Genomic DNA, 20,485 nt, shown 5'->3' on the forward strand with positions numbered 1-20,485 from the left:
ATGCTGGAAGGTGACATCACCAGGGTCCTTCAGATCCACACTCTCCCTCCTCCACCAGGCATATATTCCAGAATGACTTCGAAGGGATGGCCCCCAAAAGCACCACCTACCCTGGGATGAGGGGGCTTTTTTGGTGAGGGAGCCGGGCAGGGGCTGGGAAGCCGGCTAGTGCCTTAATCTCTAGGGAAGAAACATTTAGCTCTATAAGGGTTGTGTCACTAGTTCTAACCTTTTTCCTGTTTTTGTAAAACTCCAAATCCCATTGATTTTCTTTTACCACAGATGGATACATTTGCTAATTTGCTAATAATATTGCCTTCCACGGACAGGAAGGAACTTGTATTTGGTTACTTGATTTTCTTTCAGATGCCAGTCCCCTGGGAAGTGGGGGTGTCTTCACAATGATTAATGGGACATTTTCTTGCTAAAGAGTGGGATTTCTAATTTATGTCCAGGTTTTCTCTTTCGTTTACTCACAGCCCACCTCCCGAGTTACCCCTCAGAGACTTGAGACCAGCTCGATGGGTATTTAGAAACAAGGAAGGCGCTTTTCCTCACCTGCTGTGCTCTAGCCCCATCCTCCACTTAACCTCTAATTGGAAAGGTCTGTGCTTACTTCCATATGACAGCAGTATTGTGACCCATTGAAGGAAAAAGCAGTAAGTGGGGGAAAAAAAGAGTTCTCTTTGTTTATATGTTGCCCTTATTGGATTTAAATTGTGGTTGGGAAGAATGGGACATAGGATGGTGCTGGAAACTGAGACGTGGAAACATGCAGATTGTGAAGCTGGGGATCCTTTTCCAGCAATGAGGAGAAGAGGGGATCCCTAAGATGACAATGATTTTTTTCTTAGAGAAGTAAAGCTATTCTACCAGTTACGATAGGACAAAGATAAGCTGAATGAGGCACTTTGTGTAACAGAATGAGCACTGAATTTGCAGCTAAAGGATTGGGCTTTAAATCCCAACTCTGTCACGTACTAGCTTTGTGACCTCTGGGAAAAACTTGAATTTCATTTTGTCAACTATCCAATAGGAATAGTAATGTATCCAGATGGTTTTACTCTCAAAGAACATTTTCAATTCTTTGAACTGGGTTTTCACCAATTCAAAATGGCTTAAATACTAGAGGAAATGATCTAGCTCCCGGCTACTAAAAAGTCAATGAGTGGCCAAAGCTTCAGGTATGGTTTGATCAAGGGTCCAGATGTATTTCTCTTGTAGTCTCTTATTATCATTTGTTTTTCTCTTGGGAGAAAAATGGCAGCAGCAGTTCCAGTTGGCAAATCCCATTGCCTAGAATAAGGTAGAACTTCTCTTTCCCAACTGATGAAAAAAAATTATTGGATCTCACTCTGACTGGACTTACATCACATGCTCACTCCTGAACCAATCGTTCAGCCTGGTGAATGCCATGCACTGACTGTCTTAGGCCTGGCTCCTATGTCCTTCTCTACACTAACTTCCATAACAAAAGGTATGGAATTGCCGTTTGATTTAGACTGGTTATTTTGAGGATACCATCCAAACAGCACAACTGCTTCATGGCAGAGAGGGTGTGTGCTGGTGATACGGATGAAAAGTAGTATCATCCATGAAAGATTAAAGGGAGATTAGATAATTCAGCATAGACGAGCAATCCTGATGCCACCCCCAGCACATGAAAGATGCTCAGGCACCAGTAAAATATGAATTTGTGGTGAAATATCCTGAATTAGTTTTCTATATCTGTGTAACAATTTATCACAAACTTGGCAGCTTAAAATAATGCCCATTTATTAGCTCATAGTTCTATAGGTCAAAAGTCTGGGCATCGTGTGCGGGGTTCTCTGCTCAGGGTCTCACATGGCCAAAATCAAGGTGTAGGCTATGCTGCATCCTTATCTGGAGCTCAGGGTCCTTTTCTAAGCTCATGCAGTTTATCGACAGATTCAATTCCTTGAGGTTATTGGACTGAGGTCCCTCTTTCCTTGGTGGCTTTCAGCAGAGTGCCCCTCTTGGCTCCTACAGGCTATTTTCAGTCTCTTCCATCTTCAAAGCCAGCAATGGTGAAGTTCCCTTGCATTAAATCCTTTTCATGTGTTGAATCTCCATCTAGGTCTCTAGATTCAGATTTAATGGGTTCGTGTGACTACATCAGGCCCACCCAGATAATTTCCCTTTTGAGGAACTCAAAACCAACTGATGGTAGCCTTATTTACATCTTCAAAACCTCTTTTGCCATGAAATATAAAGTCATCAATCACACAGGAGTGTTACCCCCTCACATTCCTAGGTTCCACTCATGCTGCAGAAGGTACGAGGGGTGGGGAACAAAATCTTGTGGGCCATTTTAGATCTCTGGCTACTATATGCTCTTAGAATAAAAACCCAGTTATTTTAACATGTTTTAGTGCCAGTGCATGGTGTTACAATACAACAATACATTAATTGTTGAATAAATGAATGAACATGGTTCCCAAGGCCCTTCAGGATCTGGCTCATTCTTATCTCCTGCCAAATGACCCCCTACACATACACACACACACACACCTGTCCACACTCCTAGGCCAATCTTGCTAAGCCTTCAGATCAGCTGCTCTGGCCTCTTTGCTTCTCCAAGCCTGGGTCAGGTGGCCTGTGCCAAAATCTTCCTAAGTACCCTCATCAGAACACTTACTATGGGATGGTACGATCGCTTCCATTCAAGACACTGAGAAGAGAGAAAGCAGGATATGTAGGCTGGTTTGGAATGTGACTGGCCATGGATTTTGACATATATTTTTCCAAAGATTCAGACCTTCTAACATCAACCACACCCTTCACCCTAGAATCCATTAACACTACATCAGTGACTTGACTGTAGATCCTGTTTGGCTTCAGAATTCTGCTTTCATTTGCTTTCTTATTACATGAGAAGAGCTTAGGTGAGAGCACGCAGTAAACTGCCCAAGGCCACATGACTGACAGACATGGGTGCCGTATTAGGGGTCGAGATGAGGCAATGCATAGCAAGTGCTTTCGGTTTTTCAACAGAGTTTTAAATGTCCCGGATGAATGTTCACCTTCCCCTTTACTGTACTTCCTGCATTTTCCCTGCAACATCGCTCGTGGTGGGAAAGAAGAAAAGTGTGCACCTTATGAATTTTTCTTCCTGTTTGAAAGTCCATTTCCGTCTCACAGAGAAATGTCCTATAGGGAAGCCTTAGGCCATGAGTGCTGAGAGTCAGGGCAGTAGGATGAGATAAGCGTGCCTAAGACTTAGCAGGAAATCCTGAACTGCACTCTCTGTGAACTTGGATAAGCTTCTCCTCAATCTTAAATATTCCGCTGGGCTCTGGGGATTAAAAAAAAAAAAAAAGATGAAGAAGCAGTTCCTGCCTTTGTGGAGCTGCTAGTCTAGGGGTAGAGACAGAAATGGCAGCAGAAAAGTGACATCTGTCTTGGTGAGTGTTACAACAGAGGTGGTAGAGTACAGGGGAGGGAGCCGGTGGTGACAAGTGACTCTCATCTTAAGTCCGAGTGGGCGTTTGCCAGGAGAAGTAGGAGAAAGGGAGTTCGGGCAGTGGGAACAATCCTGAGTAAAGGTACTGGGGCACAGAGAGGAATGGGAGGAGGGAAGGGTGAGGCACTGCCCTTTCAAAATGCACCCTGTTGCTCAGGGAGGCAGGCAGAGATCTGGGGAGGGTGGTGCATGAGGTAATGGAGCCACGGAAGGAAGGTCTCCACCTGGACCGTCCACTCAGCGAAATGCAGGTGAGGAAGAGAAGCAACTGGTCTAGGCAGTTGCTTAGACAGCACAGCAGAATTTTCCAAATGCCCCAGCCTTGGTAACTTCCCCACAGTCTCAGCTTCCTTAGCATGCCCTGTCCCTTTGAGGACAACTCACCTCCACCTTGGCTATATCAGAGTGAAAGGCCCTGGTCTTTTATGCCAGCAAGGAGTCACCAGGAACAATAGGGACCTTTGAGGATGGCTTTGAGGCCTTAAAAAAATGGCTGTAGAATTGATTGGCCCCAGGACCTCTGCCCAGAGAAGAGAGCCTGGAGAACTAGCAGTCCCAGGCGTGGTGACAACCTGGACTCAAGGGTTGGGGAAATAGACTGCACCTCTTGATGGATGGAGCTGAAAAGTCCACATCGGATTCACGGATGGGTAGAGAATTGGGGCCATTTTCGCAATCAGTAGACCACAGTCCTCTCTCGGGTCACCAATCTTCACATGCAATATTGCCCTCCTCCCCAAAGACCTCCCAAAGTTGCGTATTGTTATGGCATCAGATTCTGGTCCAAGGCCAGGATCTTGTGACTAACAACAGGTCCAAATGTGGTTCCTCTTGATCCAAAGTCTTATGAGCTAAAAATGCAAGGTATCTGCCTCCCACACACAACATACAGTGATGAAACAGGCACAGGGTAACCACAAAGGACACTGCCATCGGAAGAGGGGACAGATTGGAAGGCTTGGGACTTGGACAGTTCTGAAATCACTCAGTACACATGTTGCCCAGGGTTGGACCGCGGTCATGGCAGTGACTCTCCCAACCATTGTTCTTGGCTTTTGGCCCCTCCATCTGGGACGTCTTCCTTTCCCATCCTTCACCACTTCTGATGAGGGCACAGGAAAATTGGCAACATGCTCAGTCTTTTTCCTCCTGTAAAGCACTGGGGACCCAGAGGCATTTTACAATTTTGAACAACTTTAATTTAGAACCTTTTAGTCTAGGCTGATGGCACTTTGGCTTTATAGTTCCATTAAAAATTTTCCCGGGGTTACTCCCGGGATGCGATTTGAATCCACTCTATTTCACAGATTCTTCTTGAGACCTGCCTAACTCTACAGACTTTTTCTCAGCTACTTCTGACACTGGGGCTGCTATGGGACAGCATTTTTAAAGTTCCTAGAAGACCTTTTGTCCAGCTGAGAGAGTATACCAGGCACTGCTGTAATTCCTTCAGAAGTCTTAGAACCACAGTCTTGATTTGTCTTTTACTCTAAGCTTGTATCTTTCTGGCAGTGCCTTGAGTTTAATCTTTTACTGGTTTAATTCACTGGAGGTAAGAAAGTTTTATTTTTCATCCTAGCCTGTTCTGCACCCTCTATATTCACCTAGCAAACTAACCAGTTATTTCTTTAGCAGTAGACATTTTCAAGTTCTGCCTGGAAATCTCATTGCTCAAATCTAAAAGCTCACAAGGTACACTTTCCGTCTTCTAACCTACCACAGACAATGATTTTACCAATTGTTTTGCACTATTCAATAATGGGTCATCATTTCCCCAGACTTCTATGGTTTTCAGGCTTCTGCTTGTTGCCTGGTCCCTAAGACAATGTCACACATTTTAGGATTCTGTTACTGCAGCATCTCCCTCATACACATTTTGTTTCAGTTAGCCATCGCTGCATAAAAAACTCCCCAACACTTAATCACTTAAAAATCACTTTTAGGGTCATGATTCTGCAGATCAGCAATTTGAGTTGGTCTCTTCCATTTATCTGTGGTCCGTTGTGGGTGGGCCAGGTGGCTCCATTTTTAGAGATTATCTGGCTGTTCACTGGGCACCTTGACTCTCCTTCACATGTTTCATTCTCTGTGTTTCTTTCACATCCCTCCAGCATGTTAACTGGGCTTATTTTTTATTGTGAAGTAAAGTTCAAATGCAAGCACACCAAACTGTTCAAGAGAGCATACAGAGGAACACAAAACCTCTTGAGACCCAAGCTTGAAACACGCACGCTGCCCCTTCTGCTGCATTCTGTTGGACCCGGCAAATCACAAGCTGAGCTGTTCTGAGTGAAACTATGAAGTTACACAGCAAAGGGCGTAAATACAGGGAACCATTAATTGGGGCCATCCACGCAGTCAATCAATTCCACAGAGAGAAATAATCTATTTTACTAAAGTCACTGTGCTTTGTTATAGCACCATGGTTTGTAATCTTACGCTCCTGCTGTGTGCCCAGCAGCGTGCCTGTGACCTTACTCCTATTTCCAAAATTAAAAGGAAGAAGCATTGTCCCCAGGGAAAGCTATCCTGCCTCTGTCAAGCCTCTCTCTGCTGCTTGAGCTTTCCTGGACTGGCCTTTAGTGGAGAAAAGAATTCCGGTGAACATAATTGTCATTACGATGTGCATAAAGTGAACAGCCTGAGACCATAGGGAAGGGTGACCCTTCAGAGATTCCAAAATAAAAATAGACACAAGCCATTGTAGTACCTATGGATAATGCCATTTTTAAAAAAGCAATCATTCGTCTCCAGAAGACTCTCAAATGGGTTTTCCTCTCAAAACCAAGTGGATGCCCTAATATGCCTTCAACTGAGAACATTTAAAACTTTGAATATTTTTAGACAAGTTTTACTGAGGCCTTCTGTTATGGGCTGAACTGTGTCCCCCACCACACCCCCCTTCAAATTCATACACTGAAGCCCTAACCCCCACATTTGAATGTGATTTTATTTGGAGATAGGGTCTTTAAAGAGTTAATGAAAGTTTAATGAAGTTAAAGGGACATCATGAAGGTGGGCCCTAATCCAGCATGACTGGTGTCCTTACGAGAAGAGGAGATTAGGACACAGACATGTACTGAGGGAAGACCATGTGAAGACACAGGGAGATGATGGCAGTCTATAAGCTGAGAAGAGAGGTTTTGGAAGAAACCAATCCTGCGGCCACCTTGATCTCAGATTTCTAGCCTTCAGAGCTGTTAGGAAGTGGATTTCTTTGATTTAAACTATCCAGTCTGGGGCACTTTATTACAGCAGCCCTAGCAAACTCATACACTTCCTAAGATGGCAATGACTTAGGGTTTTGTGTGTATGTATGTGCTAGAATGGCTCACTTTGAGGGCCCACAAGTTTCCTCGTCAAAGTAGATAGCAGAGCTTACTCTTATTAACAGCAAAATTTTATTGAGCACTTACTCTCTGCCAAGTTCTGTGTTCACATGTACCTTCTCATTGCCCTCAAAGTGATCCTATGAGCTAGGTACTATGTTATGTCTGACTTTTTGGTGGGGAAACTGAGGCTTAAGTGACTAAGGGGTTGAGCGACGGGATCTGAGTCTTCCAGCTGGCAGAACTGGGGTTTCACCTCTCTCAGCTGGAAAAGGCCTGGTCTTTGAAGTCAGACGGATGTGAAGTCACATCTCTGTTCTGCAAATTACTAACTATGCTACGTTGAGTGGTTACTTAACTATTCTTGAGTCTTAGAGTCCACATCTAAAAAAATGGTCACAGGGCACAAGTTATTGTGATGGTTCAGTGATGTAACTTATGCCTACTAAAATCTTTAAAGAAGCCTAGCACAATTCTTATAACATGTCAGGGGGCTCAATGAATATTAGCCTTTGTGTGTTAAGACAACATCAGGCCCTGTTGCCTTACAAGCATCTCTAATCCAATCAGTCTGTGGGTCAGGGCCAGAGGTCAAGGCTGTTTCCTGCATTACATTTTTTCCAGTGCCTTGTCCCATCTGCTCTTATGTTTCCTCAAAGGATATGACCTTTACCCATGACCTCAGAGTGTAGATGGGGAGGTCACAGAAGGTCTCACGCAGACCCAAGAAACTCAAGATTCAACACAAACTGTTGCACAAAGAAATCAAAGGCCACCATGTACCTCCTCTTAATAAATGGATGAATCCATACTCTCAATAAAAGGGTGGTGATGTGAAGGATAGGTTATGTTCAGAGATGCGATTTGGAAGGTGTTGCTTTCATTGGATGGGATTTTATTGATCAGAGGGTAAGGATGGTATTGCACTGGGCACAGACGAGAGGTAAACTCTGAAGAGGCACAGCACCATATCGAATGTGATTAGTGCCTTTAAAAGGCAAAACATGCTGAGAGGTTAGGGGACGGACCAGTAATTTTTGGTTTAGAAACCTACAAAGCCTCCATAGAGAAGATAACATTTAGGTAGAACTTGAAGGAAGGGAGGAGAGAGATGGCTTGTCCAGGCACACTCTGCCCTCAGCCTGGTGGTATATTAAGGCACATGGGTCTATATTAAACTGACAGTGTAGACTCCAGCTGAATTCTAACTATTTGTAAGAAAGCAGTTTGTAACTTATTACTACTATACTCCAAAAACTTCACAGAAAGAGGCTATTTCAGGGGCAACTATTTGAAAAATAAGCAGTTCTTCAGTCTTTTTTTTTTTTTTTTTTGCCTACTTTAAGCTCTTCCCTGGGATTAAGTCACATGAACCAAGAGTGGGGGTCCTGGATGATGCAGCATGAGTGATGTTGTATGGCCAGGGGATGAACTGCTTTCATAGCAGGTGCCCTGGGGTGAAGGACAGGACATCCCATCATGGGGATGCTTTCCAGGCTGCCCATCAGTGGAAAGTATCCCGACCAAGACCTGATCCTGTAGCTCTCTCTGGTCCAGTGGTTGCTCTTTCTCTGAGGAAGTCTTGTCTGGAGAGGAAACCAGCTTTTCCTTTCAGAGTTGGTTTCTAGAAAGCTTGGAGTCAGATCTGTGGCTCCCTCACAACAAGTATGCACATCATTATGGGACGTGGTGTTTTACTCTTGGCTCCATTTGAAATCTCCATCGTTTTCTTAATTCTTTCTTAAGACCTCTCTTTGATTCATGCTTTTCCATTCCGGCTTTTATATCCTGGTGAGATACTTCCAGTCTTTTCTGAAAGGAGGTGTGGTTGAGCTACACAGTCCTTTCATTTCCTTCAAGCCTGCAGATCTTTGCCCATGAGGTTTCTTTTACCTGGAAGACCCTTTCCTTTCCCCTTTTTCTCTTTTCACGTTTCCACTCTTTCCCCTTGACATCCCTGAAGCTCTGCCCTCTTTTGTCTGTTTAGATGTCACCTCCTCCATGGGTGTGTTCTCTTAGCCTGTCCCCCGACCATAGTGCTCCTCACTCTCTGCAGAATGGACTGTTTCCTTGTCTGTATCCCCTGCTAGACCATATACTTTGTGAGGCTCGAGACTCTATCTGCCTTCATCAGAGTAGGATTTTGCCTGATACATGTTAGAAACACAGCAAACATTTGCTATATGGATGAGAGAAGTTATTTTTATGACCTTCAGTTTTCTGATCTGTCAAGAAGACACTGGTTATCATGTAGGATTGTGGTGAGGATCAAAGAGAGTGATTCATGCAAAATTCCCAGTACAGAGTCCCCCATATATTATGATGTCCTCTCACTTTCAGCCCACTTCCTGTAAGTGATTTATTTATTAGGACATCATTCACTAGGAACCAAATATTTCTTGGGAGCTGTGCATGTTTATCTCCAGGAAGAAAAGTGATTAAGGAGGGCTTCCTGTAGAGGTGGAGCCTGTGGAAGCATTTAAAGGAGTTAAGACTTCAGACAATAGCCAGCCTCAGAGAGGGGTGGTGGAACGTGGGCTGTGGAGAGGGACCAATCTTGGGGCCAGCAAACAGCCCTCGACTTCATCCTTCTAGGTCACTACTCTGTTTTTGCGGGGTTTTTTTGGGGGGGGGCGGGGGTAATTGAGGAGGTACTGGGGATTGAACCCAGGACCTCAAGCATGCTAAGCATATTTTTTACCACTTGAGCTATACCCTTCCCCCAGGTCACTACTCTGATTTTCAGGAGGCAGCCTTGACAAATGCAACGGACTTGGGGCTCAGTATTAGTGGACCTCTGATGAGCAGGTCCTGGGAGTCGTGAGCTCCTTTGTGCATATATTCCCTCTTTGTGGCTCCAGAATTTAACATATTTCCCTATTCTGAAGCCTGGTGAACTCAGTTGTCTAAGCCACTTCTCCCTTGGCTTTCCCTTCAGCAAGTAACACAGTTTATAGTGTCTATTCTGTACCCAAACTCCTTTTACCCCTTTGGCACTTAAAGTAACAGAGCTTCCAAAATGGTCAGAGACTATCTGCACACATGTCTCTGAGATCACTACACAGTGATGTAAGAAATGCTACCTCTTTACTTATGGGAGGCAAGATTCCTTCCACAGATGTGGATTGAACCCCTCCTGAGTGCCAGGGACTGGGAAAAGAGGTATCCAAGGATGAGTAGCTTGGTCCATTATCCCCCAGCCAGGAGAGGATCTGTAGTAGCTGTTCTAAGAGTGGCCTCAGCCTCTTTAAAGCCTTCATAGTCTGTTTCTTCTTCCCCATCTTGACAAGTCACCCAGACAAATGATTCAAGGGCAAATCATTGTGCTTGCTATGCAAAGGCCCCTTCTAATCGTATCTGTCTCCTAATAACCGCTGTAGAGCCCCGCCTACAGGAAAATTCCAGAACTGCAGCTGGAGGATCTGGGAAGAAACGGCACGCAATGCCAGGCTTAGGTGAGTAGCGGGGAGGTCTCCAGTCCTTTCTGGGGGTTCCCTCCATCTCAATGTCTCACTCTCCCCATTCGCCAACAGAAGCCAGAATAAGGAGTGAGAGGAGGAGGCACTCCATCTCTTTCACCATCTTTGCTTTCCTGCTTCCTTTTAATATGATGGAGATCTTAACATTTAAATATGGCTACTTATAATGTACATACTGTTTCAGTACAGCCCTAGCTCAGGGCTATGGACATAGTAAGGTCTTAAATAAATATATAGGGTTTGCTTGGTTTTAAGTCTTTGATTCTTGGAATCAAATGTGAAAGACAACTGGTATCCTCAAATGTTCCTTGTTTCACGTGGAACCAAGAGGCTCTGAGCGGCAAATCTCAGAATGAGGAACCATCTCTTTCTTCTATGGCCAAAGGGAACCAGAAAGGAGAGTCAATAGGCTGTTCTTTTAGTCCCCACGGTGTCCAAGATCTAGGTTTCCATATTGAAAATGGAGACCATGCAGATACCAAAAAATTATACCAACAATTCCCTGTCAAGATCAGCTGAGCAAGCACAGTATTGGCTGGAAAACCCTGACCTCGTTTATTAAAACAATAGTTCCTCAGGACACTATAGAATTTCACTAATAACTAGCTGAATATATGTTTCAGCCTGGTAATAATGGCTAGCAAACTAAGAGGTACTTACACTTAATTATACCTCTAGCGTTCAGGCTGGCACAGAGGGAGGCCTTAATTATCAATGTGTTATGCCCCTGCTTTACATATAACAAATGGCCTTAATATGGCTATTCATGTTATAGTTTAAACATCTCGGTAATTAGGAAGAGGAAAATAGTTGTAGCAGAGGGAGCTGTCTGCTTCCTGTGCTCTATATGTGACCTTCTGCGCTCTGCACCTCTGAACTGAGACTCTCAGCTGAGGGAGGCAGGATCAGCCTTGGGTATGGCGTGGATATTCAGGCACATGACAAGGCTAAGGTGAGAGCTACTCACAGAATTATATCCATTTACTTAACATATCTACTGAATACCTCCTATGTGCTGAGCACTGTTCTAATAATCACAGGGGATGCCAGAAAACAAAACAGACTCAGATCCCTGCTTCTGTGGAGCTTATATATGAAGCTGGTGCAGTTATGGAAGTGATAACTGGCTCAGATAGTCACCAGTAGTGGGCTTGCCCTCTGCCCTGTCCCGTCTTGTGCTTCCTTCAACAACTTGGATGAAGACATAAAAGGCAAGTGATCGATTCTGCAGAGAGTATGAGTGAGCACCCACCAGTGCAGAGCACGGTCCTTACGTGATTTCTCATCCTCACCACAACCTTGCAAGGCACTTACACTATTATCATCCCTTTCATTTCAGATCACAGAATTCTGTGGGACTTATGTGGATTTCCCATCCAAGTTGGCTTCCCTCCCTCTGAAGATGCAAGGCTGAAGATGGTGTAATTAATACTGGATAATGAGATGAGGATTCCAAAAGTCTTTATTATCTGAATAAATGAGCTCAAACTAACAGTTTGCACTGGGGGTGTAATATAAAGCAATCAGATCTGAGACACAATGTTTAGAGACTTGAATCCTCTTGGCACTATTTTTGATGCATTATCTATTTCTGTGATTACTTCCTGTAGTTTATGAGGTTTTTCCCTGTACTCTGGAGGAAGTTGTCATTTAAAATACAAGATTAATAAATTTAATAGCCAAGTTTAAGTTTAAGCAGCCATGGTCAAGGTGATTTAGGGGTTGATCTCTGTTCTAGCTATCTCTCACCGTGTAATGAACCAACCCCAAACCCAACGATGTAAAATAACAATCATTTCACTATACTCACTGATTCCGAGTCAGGGATTTGGACAAGGCATGTCAGGATCAATTTGTCTCTTCTCCACAGTATATGGGGCCTCATCTGGGAGGACTGCAATGGCTGGGGGGTACTCAGATATCTGGGGGCTGGATTGGTCTAGAGGGTTCTTCACTCACATGTCTAGTGTCTGGGCTGGTGACCTGAAGGCTGGGCTCAGCTGAGACTGTCTCCTGGAGGTCTTCCATGTGGCTTGGGCTTCGACACAGAATGGCAGCTCAGGGAAGCTGGATTTCTTAAATGGCAGACTGAAGCTCCAAGAGCAAGTATTCTAGCAAATTAGGTGAAAGTCACATGGAATGGAATCATTTCACCATAACCTAGCAGTCAAAGCAGTCCCAAGTCTGTCTAGATTCAAGGGGAGGAAATATGGACCCTATCTTTTAATGAAAGATGTATCAGTGAACTTGTGGCCATATTTAAAAACCATTGCATCCCTAAGAAACATATCCTCCCTGTGGGTCTTCAGCTCAATTTACTTTGCCAGAGTAATTCCCAATTTGCAGAAGGAAAAACTGGGAAGGGAGGATGTGACTGTTGTTTTTCAACTCTTTGAAAGACTGTCACATGCAAGAGAGAACAAATTTAACTCTCAGGCTTCAAGTACACAACTAAGAGCCAGTAAGTAAATATCAGAGGAGAACTTCCTAGATTCAGGGATGTCTGTCAGTGGCCGGACCAGCTAGGAAGATAGTGAAGTCTCTGCTTTTTGAACTATTGATAAAGCACAAATCAAGAATGTTCTAGAAGAGTTTCAGGCATTGTCTGGGAGGTTGGAGTAGATGATTTCTTTAGGAAAGCAAAGGCAGTGAGTGACTGCACATCAGAAACATCAGCACAGGTATGGGGAATGATGAATAATAGTGCAAGACTTCAATTGTCTTTTTCCAAATTACCTCCAGAGAATATGATTTCAGGGATATTGGGAGGGCCTGATGGTATCTCCCCTTTAACACTCCTCTCCTATATTGGTGTCTGAAATCCACCTATAAGAGACTAATTCTTTTAATTTAAGCTTTCGATCCTTGTTCAAATGTAACAAAACACCCTGGGAGAGGTGAGAGCCGAAGCTCTTTTGGGTTAATTTGTAATTTAACACGAATGTGTTCCAAGTCCTATTCTGTGAGCATAATTTGACAAGAAAAGACAGGGCCTGGAGCTTATAAGAAAGGATGAAGGGGAAATACACCAAAAGGAGAGAAACGATGGTGCAGGGTTTGGGGGAGATGCACAAATTTCTGGGAGAGCTGAGACTTAACATGGCAACCCTGATGGAGGGTTGATTCTTCAGCTTAATTTAAACGGATGAGAAACCACAGTTTTCTGAGCAAAGCGGTAGAAAGTGGGTGCCCTGTTTGCTACGGTTTCTGAACTTGAGAAATGCAACAATGACCACAGACTCCTCTTCCCTGCTTGGAGCAGTGGAGGGGAGGCTCATGTCCCCTCATATAATCCTGTCCCCACACTCTGCTAGAACAGAGATGATCTGAGGCCGAACCACTTCCTGAGAAGTCATGTCAGTCTCTGTATAAACAAAGTAAAAATCGCAACCATAAATCTTCAAAGCAAGAGAAATCCCAGAGGAGGACAGAGATGGTGTGGGAGGCAGATGCAATCCAAGGGGAAAAAGCTTCAGGTTGTGCACATTAGATCTGGTCCTTTAAAAACGACCTTTTTAGAAGGGCGAGGGATGGCAGAGATTCAAACAAAGACTATGAAGTGTAAGGCATCAACAGAGCCCTCCATACAGGGAAGAACAAGTAACCAACAGACTCTTGCACCCTTCCTCGCCCACACTACCCACACACCCCAAAGAATTTCTGATCGAAGAGGGCAAGATAAAATGTTTCAACCTATGTTGAAGATTCCGCAGTCCCCACCCCACCCCCAATTTCCATTTCTGCATTCTCCTTCCCTTACACAGGCCAAAGTGCGCCCCGGTAAAACCAGCTGTCAGGAAAGCCTTTGATGTCAGCTATTTGCATCTTAATGTGACGTAAAGACAATGGGCTGCCTCCCTAAGCATATTTCAGTTTGAAGGCTGATCTTAGGACAGGGTGAAAGACTGTCCTCCAAGGGAATTTAAGCTAGGGAAGAGCCATTGGGCAGATGCCGGGGAAGGGGAGGTGACTGTGGGGAGTTCCGCAGACAGCTGCCACTTCCATTTTGGGGGGGGGGCGGATGCTGGGCGGTCAGCTGCTGGTTCACTTGCAGGAGGCCAGAGGATTTGGGTTTTGGGCTGGATGCTTCGCTCCTGGAGAGCACATAGTGAGTGGAGCTCAGGCTCTGGTCCACAGTGAGTTGATGTGCCCCTCTCTCTACCTCAAGCTTTCTTCCTGTGGTCTAGAGAGGAGCCAGCTCACTGGGGCTCCACATTACATGAGCAGTGGCCCCAGGGATCTAAGCATGCCAGGAGACAGGTCTTCCTCCCAGCTACAGGAATTTTAATTGGGTTGTAAACAGACAACTATGAGACCAAAGGAGAGATCTTCCAAACGGAGACTTTGCATGATCCTAGTACTTCAGACCCATGGAGATCTTAGGATGAGAAGTCCCCAAGGAACACCAAGTGCTATTTATTTTCACCAATATATATAAAATGAGCCCTGACTCTGTCATGCACTGCCAATAAGCAGCTCTACAGGATCGCGACAAATCAGAGGTCCCCAAGGCCCCATAAGGTTATTTTCCTAGCATTACACATCCTCCAAGCCATAGATGTCACAACACTGCTCTAGCAGAGATTGAATATCATCCCATCATTAGAAGATGGAAAGTAAATTCAATATACAAGATCAAATGGAGACATTTCTTTTTCTTTTCTTTTTTATTTTTTTAAATTCAATTCCTGAACCAGTAGATCTTGGTTGCAAGGAGCTTTTAAACTTTCCCAAGCACAGTTACAATGTGATGCTCAACAAATCCATTTTAAAGGGTCCATTTGATAGGATTAGGGGGAAAGAATCAATGGCTCTACAGATTCATTTAGCATAGATCTTGTCCAAAGAAAGGAAAAATCTTGGAACTCAATATGAATAAATTTAAATGTGACTCAGGAGAGAGAGCATTTTTTAATACATGAATCTGAGCTATGTGAAACCAGCAGTAATAAATAAGACATAATACTATTGATGGCCAATAAACAAGAATGAATGTCTGAAATAATATCACATACTAGAAACCAACTTAGACAGCGAACATCCCACTCAGTCAGATAGTAACCCTTTATTGGTCCACACTCACAGAAACTCAAGCTGGCTACAGAGGGTGCAGTTGTGGGGATTCTGCAAGGCATCTGCGTGTGGACTTGTGCTGCCCTAACACTGAGAAAAAAATGAAATCACTTATTCATCATCGGAGGAAAGACCCGGAGTCTCTCACATTTGCATCAGTTATTATAAAGCACCTTTGCTAGGCAATTTTCTTTTTAGATTTGTTATAAAAGTGTTTTGCATAAAAAAATAGGACCCCAACTCCTGCCTGAGTACTAAGGAATGTTTAGTGTGTCTATAATTTCAGTATTTCTGCTGTGCACTCTGGATATGAAGATCTCTAGTACCTTAAATTTTCTCTTTTCTTATAGTAATTAGAGAAAAGATTGGTCAGTCTGACAGTGAGTAGTTTGGGTACTAAGAAGCATGTTTGGCTTCCTAAGAAAGGAAGCTCTCGTGGTGTTTATAGGACATATACTTGTCACTAGGAAGTTTCCCTGATGCGATGGTAGCTTACAATTATACTACCAGGCAAAATATCCCTGAGATCATGGAATACAGAGGTTCATACCACACTAATGTACTTCAAACATATAGTTTATCGAATCCTTTCAAAAACACAGCCAGAAGCAAGAGGGGATAGATGAGGTAGGGAAATACACTTAAGATAGGGAGCAGGTGGGGTCAAGGGACCAAAATACCTGATCTTCAGTAACCCAGTGTTCATATAACCTGTCTCTCTCTCTGCCTAATCAGCCTTTCCTACAGATGGCAAGTTATGCAGGTAAGAGGTGAGGTTTAAGCAAGAGGTCTCAGCCCCAAGGTGCCTGAAATAAACACAAGTTTGTTGTATCAGAGAGTTACAGGGAAAGTCTCCCCACTGATAACTATGCCAATCAGCCTGATAAGCAGCTTTGGATTTTATCTACATATCCTTAAGCAAACGGTACATGATGCCAGGAGGGGTATGACTAATGGGTGGTCAATTTAAGACCACATGAATATGAAGTGTCTCACATTCTTCGTATATATCTAGAGGTTCATGAATATTTGTTGCCTCTTGGTCCTTCTGGTCTTTTCTATCTATGTTCAGCTATACATGCTTTACTAACTTAATCCATGTCTAACCTGTCTCATGGGTTAATACCTTACTTATCTATACCTAACACATGTCATGAATTTTGTCAATGTCTCTTGAACTATCTGCTCTTTATTAGATATAGCTCATGTATCTTAGGCGTTTCATCCACTTGACTGTTTTCTTGTCTTCTACAGCAGAACTGAATATTCTCAAAGAATACAGCAAATACACACTGCAGTGTTGATGGCCTATATGCTGATTCCCTTCACTTCAAGGAGGTATTTAGCCATTCATCCCTTCTTCCATCTGCCCAATGATGCAACAAACATATAATGAGCAGCTATTAATTGCCAGGCACCGACCTAGGCTGTGGGCATACATGGATGAAGATGATACAGTCTAGCCTGAAAGGGATGACAGTTTAGTACTAAAGAGAGGCATAAAAATACCAACAGGAAGTGTCAGGGGTTTTGTAATAAATTTTTGTGTAGAGACTAAGTGAGCCAAAGAACCACACGGTCCTGTCTGCAGGGTGTGTGTGTGTGGGAGAGACAATGATATGGCTTCTTAGAGGATGTGGGGCTCGAACTGAGTCTTGAGAGATGAATGTTTCCCAGGAAGAGGGGAGAGGAAGGGCCTTCCAGAAAGAGAGAGCAGGGCAAGTGCAGCCACAGAAACTTGGAGAATTTGCTGAAGTGTCCCAGGCCAGGAAGGGGCAGAGAGAGGAGGCCAGATGGTGGGTTGCCTTGAAATCTTTTTTTTTTCAATTGAAGTATAGTTGATTTACAATGTTGTGTTAGTTTCAGGTGTACAGCAAAGTGATTCAGTTGTGTGCATGTGTGTGTGTGTGTGTGTGTGTGTGTGTGTGTGTATAAAAAATCCTTCTCAGATTCTCTTCCATTATAGGTTATTACAAGATATTGAATTTAGTTCCCTGTGCTATACAGTAGGTCCTTGTTGTTTATCTGTTTTATACATTGTAGTATGTGTTTGTTAATCCCAAATTCCCAGTTTATCCTTCCCGCCTCCCCTTCTGCTTTGGAACCATAAGTTTGTTTTCTACGTTTGTGAATTGATTTCTCTTTTGTAAATAAGTTCATTTGTATCTTTTTTCTTTATTTTTTTAAAATTTATTATTGTATTATTTTGATGGGGGGAGGTAACTAGGTTTATTTATTTCTGGAGGAGGTACTAAGCATGTGCTCTACCACTTGAGCTATTACCCCCACCCCCCAATTTGTATCATTTTTTTAGGATTACACATATAAGTGCTATCATATGATACTTGTTTTTCTCTGTCTGACTTGCTTCACTTAGTATGATAATCTCTAGGTCCATCCATGTTGCTGCAAATGGCATTAGTTCATTCTTTTTTATGGTTGAGTAATATATATATATATACCACATCTTCTTTATCAAGTCATCTGTTGATGGACATTTAGGTTGGTTCCATGTCTTGGCTATTGTAAATAGTGCTGCTATGAACCCTGGGGTGCTTGGATACCTTGAATTCCAAGAGAACACAAGAATAGACTGTTTCTTTAAATGTCTGATCCCATACTCTTCATAGTGTGAAGGGAAACTCCCATCAGGTCCCTCTCTGAATTGTGTGATTTATTATTTGAGAGGATTTAACTTCTTAGAATCCCTTCTTCCTTGTCTGTTTCATGGAAATAATAACCTCAAGCTCAAAAGGTTATTGTGGGGATTGAGAGAGTTTACGGAAGTGCTTAGCTCGCTGCCTGGCACCTCGAAAGCCTCCAAAAAAGGGTAATAATCATTAACGTAACCATCTTCATGACCATCAACTTCCCAGAGGGTTGAGTAAGATCTACAGGGTTTTGGTATATGAGACAACACAATCATTTACAGAATGCCTAGTGACATTCAGAGAAACATTCAGAAGGTAGCACTTGTCCACCCTTAGAGCAGCACAAACTTAACAATCGTTACCTGGACAGGAAGCTATACCTGAGCCATACCGTGAAGTTCCCTGGAAATAATGATAATACTGTCCTGTGACTCCATTAGTCTGTCCAAAATGTGGAAAGATGCAGTCTGTTTAATTTGGTGACATTTGGGGCAGCAAGGACATTTGAAACCCATATCTTTCTAAGTTAACATCATGTCATATTGGAAATGCTTATCTTGAAAAGATGGCTTGGACGAGGCGCCGGGGAATAATGCCGTGAGGTCTCAGCTGCCTTGCTGGGTCACGGCTGGGGAGACGGTGACGTGCCTTTGTTTCGGGCTGACAGAGAGACAATGAGAAATGTCTGGAGATGATTTATATTGCCGGCATCTTCAAAAATGAGACGATGGAGGGAAAAATATTACCCTGGGCAGGGCTGGTGGTGTGAGGAAATGATGATTCAGTTCATCGCTTTGACCCTATGCAGTGCTTTGTTTAAAATTGCACTGGGCAATTCCTTCAGCCTCAGGAAGAGAAACAACTCTTGTCAATAAATTATAGCGGATGTGGGGAAATCACTCCCAGGGTGAGGTCTGGGACTGAATGAGTCCCACGAGGTCAGTGCCCACAAAAGCAGCTGCCAAAATTTACATTTTTCCATTTGCCCATTCACAGGGTATATAAATCCACATAATGTAGCCATAGATACCCTGTCTGCTGGCCATGCGCTGGGATAGAGGTGGGGGAGGGCACATGACCCTGAGCTGCTAAACATGCCTGACAAATGCAGGCTCTGCTTTAGAACAACCTGACTGCTTCTGGCATCTTTTCTAGATTTCTGGAATCTTCTGAAAAAGTCAGTCCCTTATTAGAAAATAATTTGTACTTAATGCCCAAATTCTACTGAGGATAAAAATATTTAAATCTATAAAGATATATTTTTAATTATAAAAATCAGACATACATATGTATGTTGCAAAATTTTCAAGAGTACTTAAGTGCAGACAAAATAAATTGAAAGCCCTTCCCTCATTGTTTCCTTATTGAGTGAAGGGCTTAATGCTTCCTTTTTCTTATTTCCCCAGCAGAGTTGTGGAAACACAGGGCTGACACCATTCTCTGAGAAGAGGAGAAAGATTTGACTTCAGTCATGTGGGGGATGGATGTGTGGCTCATTCACACACCAACTTTTGTCCATGACCTTTGGCAATCCTTTCTTGTGTTGGAATAGAATTTTCCAGTTGACAAAGCACTTTCAAATGCATTCCACTTGACCAATACCCTGTACAGTAGGAGGTTAGGGTAAGTATCACCAGTGTTGAATTAGCGCTGGTTTCCAGAGTAGTTGGCCAAGGTCACCTAGCATAAGGCAGAGCCAGAGCTGGCACTCTGTGCTGTGACAAGCCTATCCCTCCAGTTCCCTGAGAAGGCCAGGTGGAGGCCTGCCTGCAGTGTAAACAGTGGCTCAGGCTACACAGATAAGGGCTGGGGCCCGGGTCTGACTCAGAGAAGTCCCTCAACAGATAGGTCGCCATTAGTATCAGAGCATCTTTAGGTATCATCCCTTCTACCTTTACCACCTTGACTGTATCACAGTCTGGATTTGCTGAATGATTATGAAGGCCAGGACAAGGAAATTTTGGGGTGGGGAAAATGTGGGTCTTCTCCTATGTCCCTTTCATATACTGCGAGTCAGGAATGCTTTTGCTTGAGAAACACAATTTCATCTCTAACTGCATTGGAAGGAAGAGGATAATGGAAATTTTAATGAAAACGCCGACGCAGTGAGAATAGGAATTCGTTCTTTTGCAATAGGAAGCAGAGATTTTGCTCAACGGGCAACAAAACCTTTAGTTTGTGTTCATGAAAATTATGATCCTCTCTGGCTCCACTGAAATTTAAACCAAGGGGAAAAAAAGAATTTAAAAAGTTCAGATGCAGTTCACTGGGAAGTCTGTCTCCAGACTTCAAGAATATTTCAATTTTTCACAAGGGCACACGAAAAAAGAGGCTGGAGTTTCATACGAAAGAACACAGATTCCCTAGGTCACAAGGATGCTAGCTGTCTGTGCTTTGTAGCTCATGACAATGAAACAGCAGGATTAACAGTGACAGGCGGGACTCACCATAACCAGCCTGGAGGGCTGT

Source organism: Camelus bactrianus, chromosome 26, assembly GCF_048773025.1.
Source record: "Camelus bactrianus isolate YW-2024 breed Bactrian camel chromosome 26, ASM4877302v1, whole genome shotgun sequence".
In the NCBI taxonomy this organism is placed as follows: domain Eukaryota; kingdom Metazoa; phylum Chordata; class Mammalia; order Artiodactyla; family Camelidae; genus Camelus; species Camelus bactrianus.